This window comes from Pinus tabuliformis, chromosome 7 (assembly GCF_031772625.1).
Source record: "Pinus tabuliformis cultivar Carrire ecotype Pingquan chromosome 7, CPIR1, whole genome shotgun sequence".
NCBI classification, from domain to species: Eukaryota; Viridiplantae; Streptophyta; class Pinopsida; order Pinales; family Pinaceae; genus Pinus; species Pinus tabuliformis.
The window spans coordinates 2,009,637,475-2,009,649,689 of NC_142293.1; positions in this window are offsets into that span (position 1 = coordinate 2,009,637,475).

Genomic DNA, 12,215 nt, shown 5'->3' on the forward strand with positions numbered 1-12,215 from the left:
CCTGACGATGAACCACTCTGGTTGGTTCAAAACGCCTAAACCAATGATATATCTTGTGATTTACGCTGGAAAAATTTCTCGTAAACTACACATTAAGAAAGTTTGTGCACTCCTATATGGATAAACATGCTTATTATCTTTCATGAGTTTCATCAAATATTTAACATATTATTCATTAACTTTATTTAGATATTCATCATCTCCAATTAACAAATATACATTAAGCAAGTTCATGCACTCTTATATCGATAACATGCTTATTATTTTTCATGAGTTTCATTAAAGATTTAACATATTATTCATCAACTTTGGATTTGGCGAGGATGAATTCTAGTATATTACCAAGTGTGTTTTTTTCAATTGTAGTTCTTACTTTCATGATTAATTTGGTTGTAATTTTTACTTCCACGATTAATTTTTTCTAAGTTCTCTAGGTAGTGATTAATGATCTATTCAGTGCTATGTGGGGGTTTTACTTTTCAACAAATATGAAGTATCTATGTTACATTGGGACCTAGTGAACTTGTTGAAAAACCTTAGCAAACATCTTTGAAACCATTTACTAGCACTAGTTGAACTTGAGATATCTCAAAAACTAAAAGGAACAAATAAGGGTTGCTTTTCCAATCCACTCATAACCTAATCCACTTTGGTGTACTTATATTCTCAAAGTGAATCAAATACCAAGAATGATCTATGTCTGCTAAAACCTATAATCACATTGTTTCCCTAATAGCAACTAAAAACTTCTATACCCAGTTGTTGAACTTTTGCAACCAATTATAAACCTTCAACAAGAAGTAGTTTTCTAACGAGAATTATTGCCATATCTTCCTTGGTTTTACGAGGAAAAAGAAATAAAATTTCATTTGTTATCAAAGGTAAACCAAATTCATTATTTGCATACTTCCAAACCTAGGGTTTCGTATCCAAAGTAGATCCTAACCACATCAATGAAACAAACTTTGTTTTTATGTATCATCCAAACATTATGTACAATTACAGACTCACCTCTAATCCATTGTTTATAAAAATGTTGAATATTTTCATACATGATATACTGAACAGTTGGAAAATGAAAATAGTTGTCATCGCTATTCTTCCATTTATATGCTTTTTGCAACTTATTTGAAAGAGCAATTTTGTCCCAACAATTAGACTTGTAGCATAAAGAACATGGTTAATACATATGATTAGACCAAAAACTAGTTACTACCAAAATTCAACCAAAAAAAATATGACTGCATAAAAATAGAATTAAAAACAAAAAATATAAAAACAAAAATTTCCCAAATTAAAAATAAATAAATGATAAACTTTTTTTTACCAAAATTTAGTGATTTTTTTGGTGCTAATACTAACATCACCATTACAACAAGATATTTTTCTAGTGCTAATACTGCCATTACAACAAGATATAAGAGGGATATAATGCAAAAAGTTTAATAATAATATGTATGTAGAAGATGGTCTTCAGACTGGTGAATTCATGATAATCAATGGGACTACAATCAAAATAATTGGATGTTATTTACTTTTTTACATAGATTGTCAAAATAATTGCATAAATCAGTTTTTTTTAACCAAAATTTAACAAAAACTTTGCTAGTGCTAACATTAGAACCACCATTACAACACGATATCTTTCTAGTGTTGACAACACCATTATAGTAAGATACCTCAAGAGAGACAGAAAATCTAAAAAGTATGATAGTAATACGTATCCAGAAGATGGTATTGAAACTAGTAATTGTTCACGAATCCATAAGATTGTAAGGTCATTCTCATTATCATAATCATTGTCATCATCATCACATCCTTGTCATTGTTATTGCCATCATTACATTATCATCATAATCACCATTCATGCCATCATCATCATCATCATTATGGACATTGTTTGCAATTGTTCATAATTGTAGATGTTGTAAGAAATATCATCAACCCAAAAAATGTGATCAGTGCTAGAAAAGGGTTGTTTAGGACACATTGATATACGTAAGAGAAATAACAACTCTATTTTTGAGAGATGATCGATGATGATCATCATCACCACCATTATCATCGTCATTGTCATTTTTATCATCCCCATCATCATCATTAATGTAATTTCTATCGACATTGTTGTAATCATCATCATCATTCATGCCATTATAGTTTTTGATGATGACCTAGATGAAAATGATGATGATGACACCAAAGATAATGCTTATGATTATGACAATGACAACATCTAAAATTGGGAAGATTCGCCAACGTCATTAGCATCGTCATCATCATAATCATTGCCATCATCATCATTGTCATTGTAACCACTATCGTCTTTATCATCATAATCACAATTCATGTCATTGCCATCATCATCATTTTCATCATTGTCAATATTATTGACATTGTCATCAATTGTTCATAATTGTCAATGCCATAAGGAATATCATCAATGCAGAAAATATGATGAGTGTTGGAAAAGGGATGAAAAAGCGAACATAGAAATGGGGGCAACAATAGAAGTAAAATTGGATGAAAAGTGGATACAACATAAGTAGATGCACAACAACATGAAAAACCTGACACAAAAGTGGATGCAAAATTAGATGCAGTTGTCAATGCAAACTTGGATGCAAACATGAAGGCAAAAGTGGAAGCAAACATGGGTCCAATGGTAGGTGTAAAACTTGGCACAAATTGTGGTGAAACAAATGTGGATGCAACAACGGACACAAAAGCAGATGCAAAAATGGATGAAACAAAAGTGGATGCAATAGGGGATGCAAACGTGGAAGCAAATGTGGTTGCAATGGTAGGCGCAAGATATGGTGCAACAAAAGTGGATGTAACAATAGACAAAAAATATGCAAAAATGGATGTAAAAGTGGAAGCAAACATTGATGCAACAGGCAAAACAAAATTGGATGCAAAAAATGGATACAATGTAAGTAGATGCAAAAGTAGATACAAAACGAGATGCAAAACCCAATGCATAAACCTGACACAAAAGTGGATGCAAAAATAGATGCAATATTTGATGCAAAAGAGGATGTGAACATGGATGCAAAATTGGAAGCAAACGTGGATACAACAGTGAGTGCAAAACATGGTGCAAATTGTGGCATAACAAAAGTGGATGTAATGATAGATGCAAAAAAAGAATCAAAGTATGATGCAAATGAAGATGTAAAAAGGGATGCAAAAATTGAAATTTAAAATGGGTGCAACAGTGGATGCAAAATTGTGTGCAAAAGTGGATGCAATAGAAGTCGATGCAAAAGTAGATGCAAAACGAGACACAAAACCCGATGCAAATCCTGGTCCAAAATTGGATACAAAAAGGGATGCAAAAATAGATGTAGTAGTTGATGAAAACCTAGACGCAAATGAGGATGCAAACATGGATGCAAAATTATAATCAAAAGTGGGTGCAAAAGGAGGTGCCAAACTAGGCGCTAATTGTGGCACAAAAATATTAGATGCAATAGTGGGTACAATAATAGATGCAAAAGAGGATGTAAATATGGATGCCAAACAAGATGGAAAAGTGGATGCAACAAAAGTAGATGCAAAATTATATGCAAAACTAGACACAAAACTCGATGTAAAACTTGGCGCAAAAGGGATGCACAAATGGATGAAAAAATGGATGCAAAAAATGATTTAAAAAAGGATGCAAAAAAGGATGCAAAAGTTGATGCAAGTGTAGGTGCAAAAAGTGGATGCAAATGAGGATGCAAAAGTATGTCAAACAAAATTAGGTGCCAAACTTGATGCAAAACCTAGTGTAAAGGATGACACAAAACTTGGCATAAAATTTGGTGCAAAACGTGGTGCAAAACCTATTGCAATACCTGGTGCTAAACTTGGTGTAAGATTTGGTGCAAAACTTGATGCAAATTTTGTGTCAAGTTTTGCACCATATTTGATAAATGGATGCAAATAGCACCAAAAATGGGCTCTAGATGCAAAAAAAGAAGTAAAAAGGGACGCTAATCGCTGGTTTTGTTGTAGTGTTCCTTGAGAAAGACAGAACTTCCCAAGGTTAATGAGGTCAAGACAGATTATTCTTTCCTCCAACAATAAGATATTGCACTTTGCTCTCCTGTAATTCAGACATGTAGTTTCAACCCTCTTTGTAGCTGCAGAAACTCTATAATTTCGCATGTGTGAGAGATATTAACCCAAAAACAAGATTGTCTTCATTTCTCCTTCCATACCTTCACTCTTCCTTTCTTCTGCTTCCCAGCTACATATCTAACTTTTTTTCTTGAGATCAAACTTGTTAATGAGTGTGTTCCAAATGAGGTCAAATTACTCCTTTATATAGCCTTTCCAAGGGTTGAATGCCTTCCTTTAGGTTGAATTGTAATTTGGAGGTTTCCAGGACTTTCTAGACTCAAAATAAAGTCTTTTACAAGATATATTTTTCCTGGAAGTGTCTTATAAATATGATATTGACTCTCTTGACTCATGAAAATAAATCATATGAACTAATAAACCCTAGAAGCATGAATAACATGCTTTTACCTAGAATACCATCAATAAAGGGCATGAAACCCATGCTTTAAAATAATAAATTTTTCTTTTCTTTTTTTGTTTGTTACATAACATACATTGAAATCACCTTTCATTGTTTGTTCCTAGCTCTAACAGCCGGCTAGGAGATAGTTTTTAGCATTCCGAGTGGAGTTGCCATTCTGCTATGGGGGTTTTCATGCATGGGAGTGCTCTATACGGCTTGATGGACAGCCGTGGGGTTGGGTGTAATTGGCAGATCCCCTCGGGACCACATTATTTTCATACAGGGTTAATGTGGCTACCTCCGTTAGGAAGGGTCAAGCTGTCACTTAGTCTTTACATCCTAACAAATACAGCCTAGAATGGCCAAATTAGATCGTTTAAGGCACCTTAAATCTGAGTAGATAGATTATACTTTTCCGGGTTACACATCAAAATAAAAGCTATTTTGGGGGCATATACTGCTTGATGGACAGCCGTGTGGTTGGGTGTAATTGCAGATACCCTCAGGACCACATTATTTTGTATCCCTATAATGTGGCAACCTCCGTTAGGAAGGGTCAAGCTGTGGTTAGTCTTTACATCCTAACAAATACAGCATGATGGACAGCCGTGTGGTTGGGTGTCATTATCAGAACCCCTCGGGACCACATTATTGAAGTACAACAACAATTATGAAGATTGAAACTAGTTCCATTTTCAACACTCACTCTTAACTATGGAGGTATTGATAATTGTATAATCAATACAACATCATTCTCAAATTGAAGAGTTTTCATCAGAAGAGTCAGATTGATAAGCCAATTGTAAGCATCAACAATATAACCAACATTGTCACTGAGGCCTAACTTGACAATCTTAGCTTCATTCGAGAGCATTATGCTAGGAGGCTTTATGTGTGATTTCACACTACCTCTACAAGGCACATACCCCATCCAGATGTTCACAAGGTATTTTTTTTTAGGACTATTCTTATCTTGGATTTCCATTCCTAAATCCTTAAAGAATATTGGTCATCTTCAACCACTCTTATCTTGGACACTTGTCCTATCCTCAAAGAGTGTCAGTCCCTTTCCTTTATTAGATGTTATATCCTCAAGGAAACCACAGATGCTTATCCAATCCTCCACGATTCTCTCTCCAAAGCCTTCACTTAGACTTGTGGCTCTTAGACCTGGTCAATTTCCTGACACATGAAGACAAGAATGCACATGTGATGTCTAACATCACTCCCTCTCAACCAAAGAAGATATATATATTTCCTATTTCCCAAGAAATAGATCCTTGCTCCTTTTTGAAGGAGACCCCTTTGCTCCCTCTTAAAACTAGAGGAGATCATAGGCTTCCTTTCTATTTTGGAATTCAACACCACAAACCTTATAGCTTATCTTTATAATAGTATCACTGTAACAACCTCGTGTTAAAATTTCATGTAATAAAATTTAATAAAGGAAAAATAAGACCACGGTCAAGGGACACTTATTCCAAGCTTAATGTTGGGAAAAATATCCTAGTGGGCATCACTTGGTGTGTTTATGGCTGAGGGAAATTGGAAATTGAAATGGTAAAGACTTTGAAAAGGCAAAAAGGCATTATTGGTATTTTATTTATGAAAATAAAGGAAATTAGGAGAAAAGGGAGGTGAAAGGTCAAAGGTTGCATGTGAGGAGGAAAATGAAGGATAATGGAAAATGAAGAAATTAGACGCATGAATAATAAAAAGACATCAGATCATCAGTTGGTAACCTTTTGTCAGTTCATTTTTGGCATTAGTTTTCAGAGAGGAGAAGAGCACCAAGAGGAGAAGGAAAGGAGGCAAGCCAAGGAAGTACAAGGAAAGTAAAGGAAAGCAAGGATCAAGCAAGGAAAATTGGGATCAAGTAGCTTCAGTAGGAATACTTGCAAGTAACAAGTTGCATGTATGATTTCCTAGTTGGTTTTGGCATGCATGGTATGTGCATGTTGCTAGTTGGTTCTCTTGTTGTTATTGGCATGGGTTTTGTTGGGTTTGACAGTGGATTTTAGCCTAATCTTTCCATTTTTGGATAGCCATGGTGTTATGGGGTTGTTCTCAGTTTGAGCTTCAAATTGTCAAAAGATTTTGGATTCGGGTGAGGTGTTCTCAGGAAAATTCCTAAAGACCTAGAAATCCCTTGACTGATAATGGTAGGATACACAGTAAAACCTGAGGGTAGAGATAGGAAAATTCCTTAAGGAATTAGAGAATAAATTCTAAGGCATCCAAGCTTGGTTTGGTTCTGTGATCTCGGCACCAGTTTAGGTGAGTTCGCGGTATGGTGAGGGTGGATGTGGTTTAACCTCCGGATTCCCTTGGTTTATTATGGATTGGTTTATCCCATGAGATCCTACATTCATGCTTGGAATATGACACAGGGGTGATTGGCTGAAAGAAAGATTTGGTTCATCCAATCCATGGTCAGGTGGTATGTGGAAGCCCCGAACCTCGTTGGATATTGCCTGTTTAATAAGAGCTAAGTTCATCCTAATTTTTATGATTAAATGTACTTTTTATTATGTGGCTTTAATGGTTATTTTCTCATTATTATTTATCTGGATATATGTTGGTTATAAGCATGGTTATTTGATAGTTCTTAGTCATGGATCTTTTCATGCTTTTACTTGTAATTGAATGAATAATGAATGCAAGACCTAATTGATGTTATGATATCTAATGTGAGAAGGAAGTGACCCTTCTTGTTAAACCTCATGTAATTTTTTAGCTCATTATGTTTAGACTTGCACTCATGACTTGTAGGTTGAAGGTTTACCAAGTGTTTGACAGAATGTCAATCCCAGTTGGGCAAGTTCATGTCAAGTCCTGGTTTTTGTTTTGGTTTAAAAGCATTGTTTCTATGTCTTTTATGAGTTTTGGAAGTTTCATGGAGTTCTAGGCAAAGACTAGGTCCTAGCCTTAGAAAATAGCCTTAAATATTGTAGTCGTTGGCATAGCACTAGCAGAAAAAGGCTATAGTCACACTCAGGTAGGCTCATGGGAGTGGTTGAAGGCTCTCAGTCGCTTGGAGGGCTTGGAAAGGGATCGAATGGGGATCTAAGTCAGTGAAAAGGATATTCATCTCGGGGGATGGACACCTGGAGGGGTTAGGTTGCTTCTGAAGTTCCTGTAGCACCTAAGGGAAGTTAGTAAGGTCTCAATTTGTCGACTCCATTTCCTTAAGGTCATATAGGAGATCGAGTCTTATCATAGTAACTCTTAGCTCATGTTTACCCCGGGAAAGCCAGTGAAAGTGGGTAAATGTGGGAGGAGGTGGTTACAAGGTGGTATCAAAGTTGGTTGTGCTCTCTTGAGTAGAGTCTGATGTTGTCAAGGTTATGGTTGTCATGTGTGGGGTCATGGTATACAATTGGCATGGTCATGAATGACGTTATTATGTTATTATGTTGATGTGTTGATATGATTATATGGATATTCTTATGATTATAAATGTAAATGATAATGTGGATTGATATTGCAGATGAGATAAGCCTACCCTGAACATCACTAAGGTATGGATTTGATTTTGGTATCTATTTGGTTTATCTGGCATGGTACACTTGTAAGAAGAAGAGAATCAAAGACGATGAAAAAAATGGTAAACTACAGTTCCCATGACTCTCCCTACGGATCAATTGGGAAACAAGGAGAAGAGTATTCTCCTGGTATAGCAGATACATTTAGGAGCTTGAGGGCAGAGATCAGAACTTGCAAAGAAGAGAATGATAGGTTGGTTGAGGCTTAGGAAATACTTGCAAGGGCTCAGGAGAAGCAAGTAGAGGTTAATGCAGCAATCCTTCAAAGCTTGTTAGAATTACACAGATAAGGACAGTTGAGGATTGGTCAAGAGTACGAAGAGAAAACTAATGGAGCCTATGGTAGCAGGTCTTGATCTGGATATAGGTTGGATAGAGGGGACACAGTTAGAGGTGGTAGATCATTGGATTCACCTGACAGGATGACTGGTATGTATGGGCATCATTTTAGTTCCTCATCCATGAGACATCATCACAGACATTACCATCATCATCCTTATAGGAGGGGTGAGTACTTACTTGAGGAGTTCAAGAAAATCAAGACTCCTACATTTGAGGAAGAGATGAAGAAGGCGAAAGATGTAGGGGCATGGTTGCTTGGGATGAAAAAAAAATCATATTGCATAGCTACTTAGAGAACATGAAAGCCAAGATAGTCACCTTCAGTCTTAAAGGGAAAGCAAATATTTGGTGGGAAGATGTGAAGAATATCAATAGCATTCAAGAAGATGAGTTGATATGGGATGATTTTGAGATACACTTCAAGAAGAAGTACTTGTTGGAGAGGTACTATGATGACATCGCTAAGGAGTTTTATGATCTGTAGATGGGTTCTATGACAAATGATGAGTACACTAGCAGGTTCCAAGAGTTGTTGAGGTATGTGTTGTAGGTTTTAACCCTGTACAGAATTTACCTACATACGAATTCTAAAAAATAGAAAATAAACAATGGCAAGAGCATAAAACATAAAATAGATATCCACAGAGATTTTCCCCTAGATCCCAAAAGCAAGACTACCAGATTGATTTCTCATTATATTCCTTTCAATGTTACAATACATATATATACATGTGGAAGCATCCACAAACCCCAATCCATTAACCCTAGATTTGAACATAATCGTAGTTCCTTTGACCATATCTAAAAAATAGAAAACCATCATGCCCAAAGCCATGTGCAAATCCATGCACAAAACCATAGGTAGGTTCACCCACCTAATATAGGGTCCAAAAAAACATTCCCAGGGTGCTGCCCCGGAGCCCATGTAGAGGGGCCCACTCCTGCTCCTGGCACAACATGCATGGGGGACTGACGCCCCCCCACTCGTGGGGTAGTCGTGGAAATAATATAAAACATACCCAACATTCTCCTATTTTTTGTTTCCTTTCCACATGAGATCTTAGTCATTGGTTCAGCCCTGCAACACCGATTGTTTCTCCACACCAAGAAAAATTCTCAATGCTCACAGACTTTGTCAATGCATCTGCAGTATTCTCAAAGTGTCCACCTTTACCAACAACACCTTTTTATCCTCAACCATACCCCTCACAAAGTGATATTGAACATCAATGTGCTTTATCTTTGAATGATAAGCAGGGTTCTTTGCTAAGAAAATTGCACTTTGGTTGCCACAATCTATCCTTATAGCTCGTTGTACTAACCCCATACTTGAACAAAATATATGCAACCAAACTGCTTCCTTACTTTCATGAGTGGCTGCCATGTATTCTGCCTCTGTAGTTGAAAGGGCCACTACAGACTCTCTTACTCATCCAACTGACTGCACCTCCAAATAGGTTAAACACATACCTACTTGTAGATCTTCTCTAATCTAGATCTCCATCCCAATCTGTGTCAACTAAGCTACCTATGTCCAAAAATCTATCCAATCTTGGTCTTCCTTGGTAGCACAAACCATAAGCACTAGTGCCATGCAAATACCTGAAAACCCTCTTCACTGTTGTCCAAATCTCCTTCCCTGGTTTTGACATAAACTTGCTCAATACTCACACTGCATGTGCAATGTCTGGTCTAGTACAGACCATTGCATACATCAAGCTACCGACTGCACTTGCATATAGAACACGAGACATGTCCTCTTCCTCTTCTTGTGTCTTGGGACACTGCTCAATGGATAACTTTACACCTACAGCAATAGGAACCTTCACTGACTTACTATCTTGCATATTAAACCTCTGCAGTATTATCTCGACATACTTACTCTAGTTTCACCAGAGCTTCCTCTTTTCTTGATCTCATTTAACTTCTATGCCCAAAATATAGTTCGCAGCACTAAGATCTTTCATGTCAAATTTGGAGGACAATTGGGTCTTCAATTCCTAGATAATTTCTTTGTTATTTCCAATCAGTCAACATATCATCCACATACAAGACCAAATAAATAACACGGTCACCAATTAATTTAAAATACACATAGTGATCTGCTTTGCTTCTGGTGAAGACAAGTCCCCATATATATGTATCAAATTTTTGATACCACATCCTTGGTGATTGTTTTAACCCATACAGATACTTTTTTAACCTGCATACCATGTCTTTCTTACCCTTCACTGCAAAGCCTTCAGGTTGCTTCATGTAGATCTCTTCTTCCAGATCCCCGTAAAAAAATGTTGCCTTCACATCCATTTTTTCTAGCTCAAAATCAAAAGCAACAGTAAGAGATAAAAGTAATCTAGTAGAAGCTACCTTGGCAACAGGAGAAAAAAATATCACCAAATTCAATTCCTAGCACCTAGGAATAACCTTTTGCTACCAACCAAGCTTTGTATTTCTCCACCTTTCCTTATGCATTCATCTTCTTCTTAAACACCCATTTGCTTCCAATGGGTTTCCTTCCAGCCGGAAAATCTACCAGATCCCAAGCCTCATTTTTGTGCAAATATGCCATTTCATCAACCATGGCCTCTTTCCAGAGTTTTCCATCATTTGAATCTACTACCTCCCTAACATTTTTTGCATCATCACCAGTAATAGATAAAGAAAAAATTGAATAGAAAGTAGAAATACTATACCTTTATGGCTGCCTTCTTTCTCGAACTGATCTTCTCACAGATGGAGTTTGTGGCTCTTCATCTTCTAATTCCTCTTCTTCTGTAGATTCTGATTCTTCCTCCTTTATCTCAAACTCTATCCTCTCAGGTTCCTTTAGTAGTACTTCATGTTTAATAACATCTTTCACCTCTCTAAACACCACATCTCAGTTGTACACAACCTTCCTTGTTTCTGGGTTCCAAAGCTTATAACCTTTTAAACTATCCTTATACCCAATAAATATGCACCTTTTATATTTACTATCCAACTTTCTTCTTTTCTCCTTTGGAACATGTACATATGCATCACATCCAAATACCCTCAGATGTGAAAGAGAAGGTTTCTTACCAGTCCATAACTCTTGTGGAGTCTTATCCTCCAACATTGATGAAGGTGATTTGTTGATCAGTTAACATGCAGTCTCCACTACCTCTGCCTGGAATTATTGTCCTAACCCAGCACCACTAAGCATGATTCTTGACTTTTCCATCAACATCTTGTTCATTCTTTCTGCAACTCCATTTCGTTAAGGTGTGTATGGAGTATTCTTCTACCATGCTATACCACACTTCTTACTAAACTCTTCAAATCCCTTCTTGCAAAACTCTCCACCATTATTTGTACTTGACACCTTTATCTTCTTCTCTATCTGATTTTCCACCAGAGCCTTAAATTCTTTAAACCTGTCAAAGACTTCAGATTTCTTCCTGAGGAAATATATCCATGTATTCCTTGAGAAGTCATCTATAAATTATACATAGTACATAGACTTACCCAGTGATGGAACCGACACAGGTCCAAACACATCACTGTGCACAAGCTCTAATATTTCTTTCACCCTCTTAACACCAGAGGGGAAACTCACCCGATTTTGCTTCCCATATACACAATTTTCACAGAAATCAAAATCCAAAGAGAAATTAGACATGCCTTCTACCATACCATTACCATGAAGTATTTGAAGACCCTTCTCTCCAATATGTCCAAACCTTTGATGCCACCTCATGGTCTTTTCTCCAAAGACCACTAGATTTTCTGCTCCACTTTCAGGAACCACAAAATTTTTGCACCCATCAATAACAATGCTACCCTGAAGCTTGTAC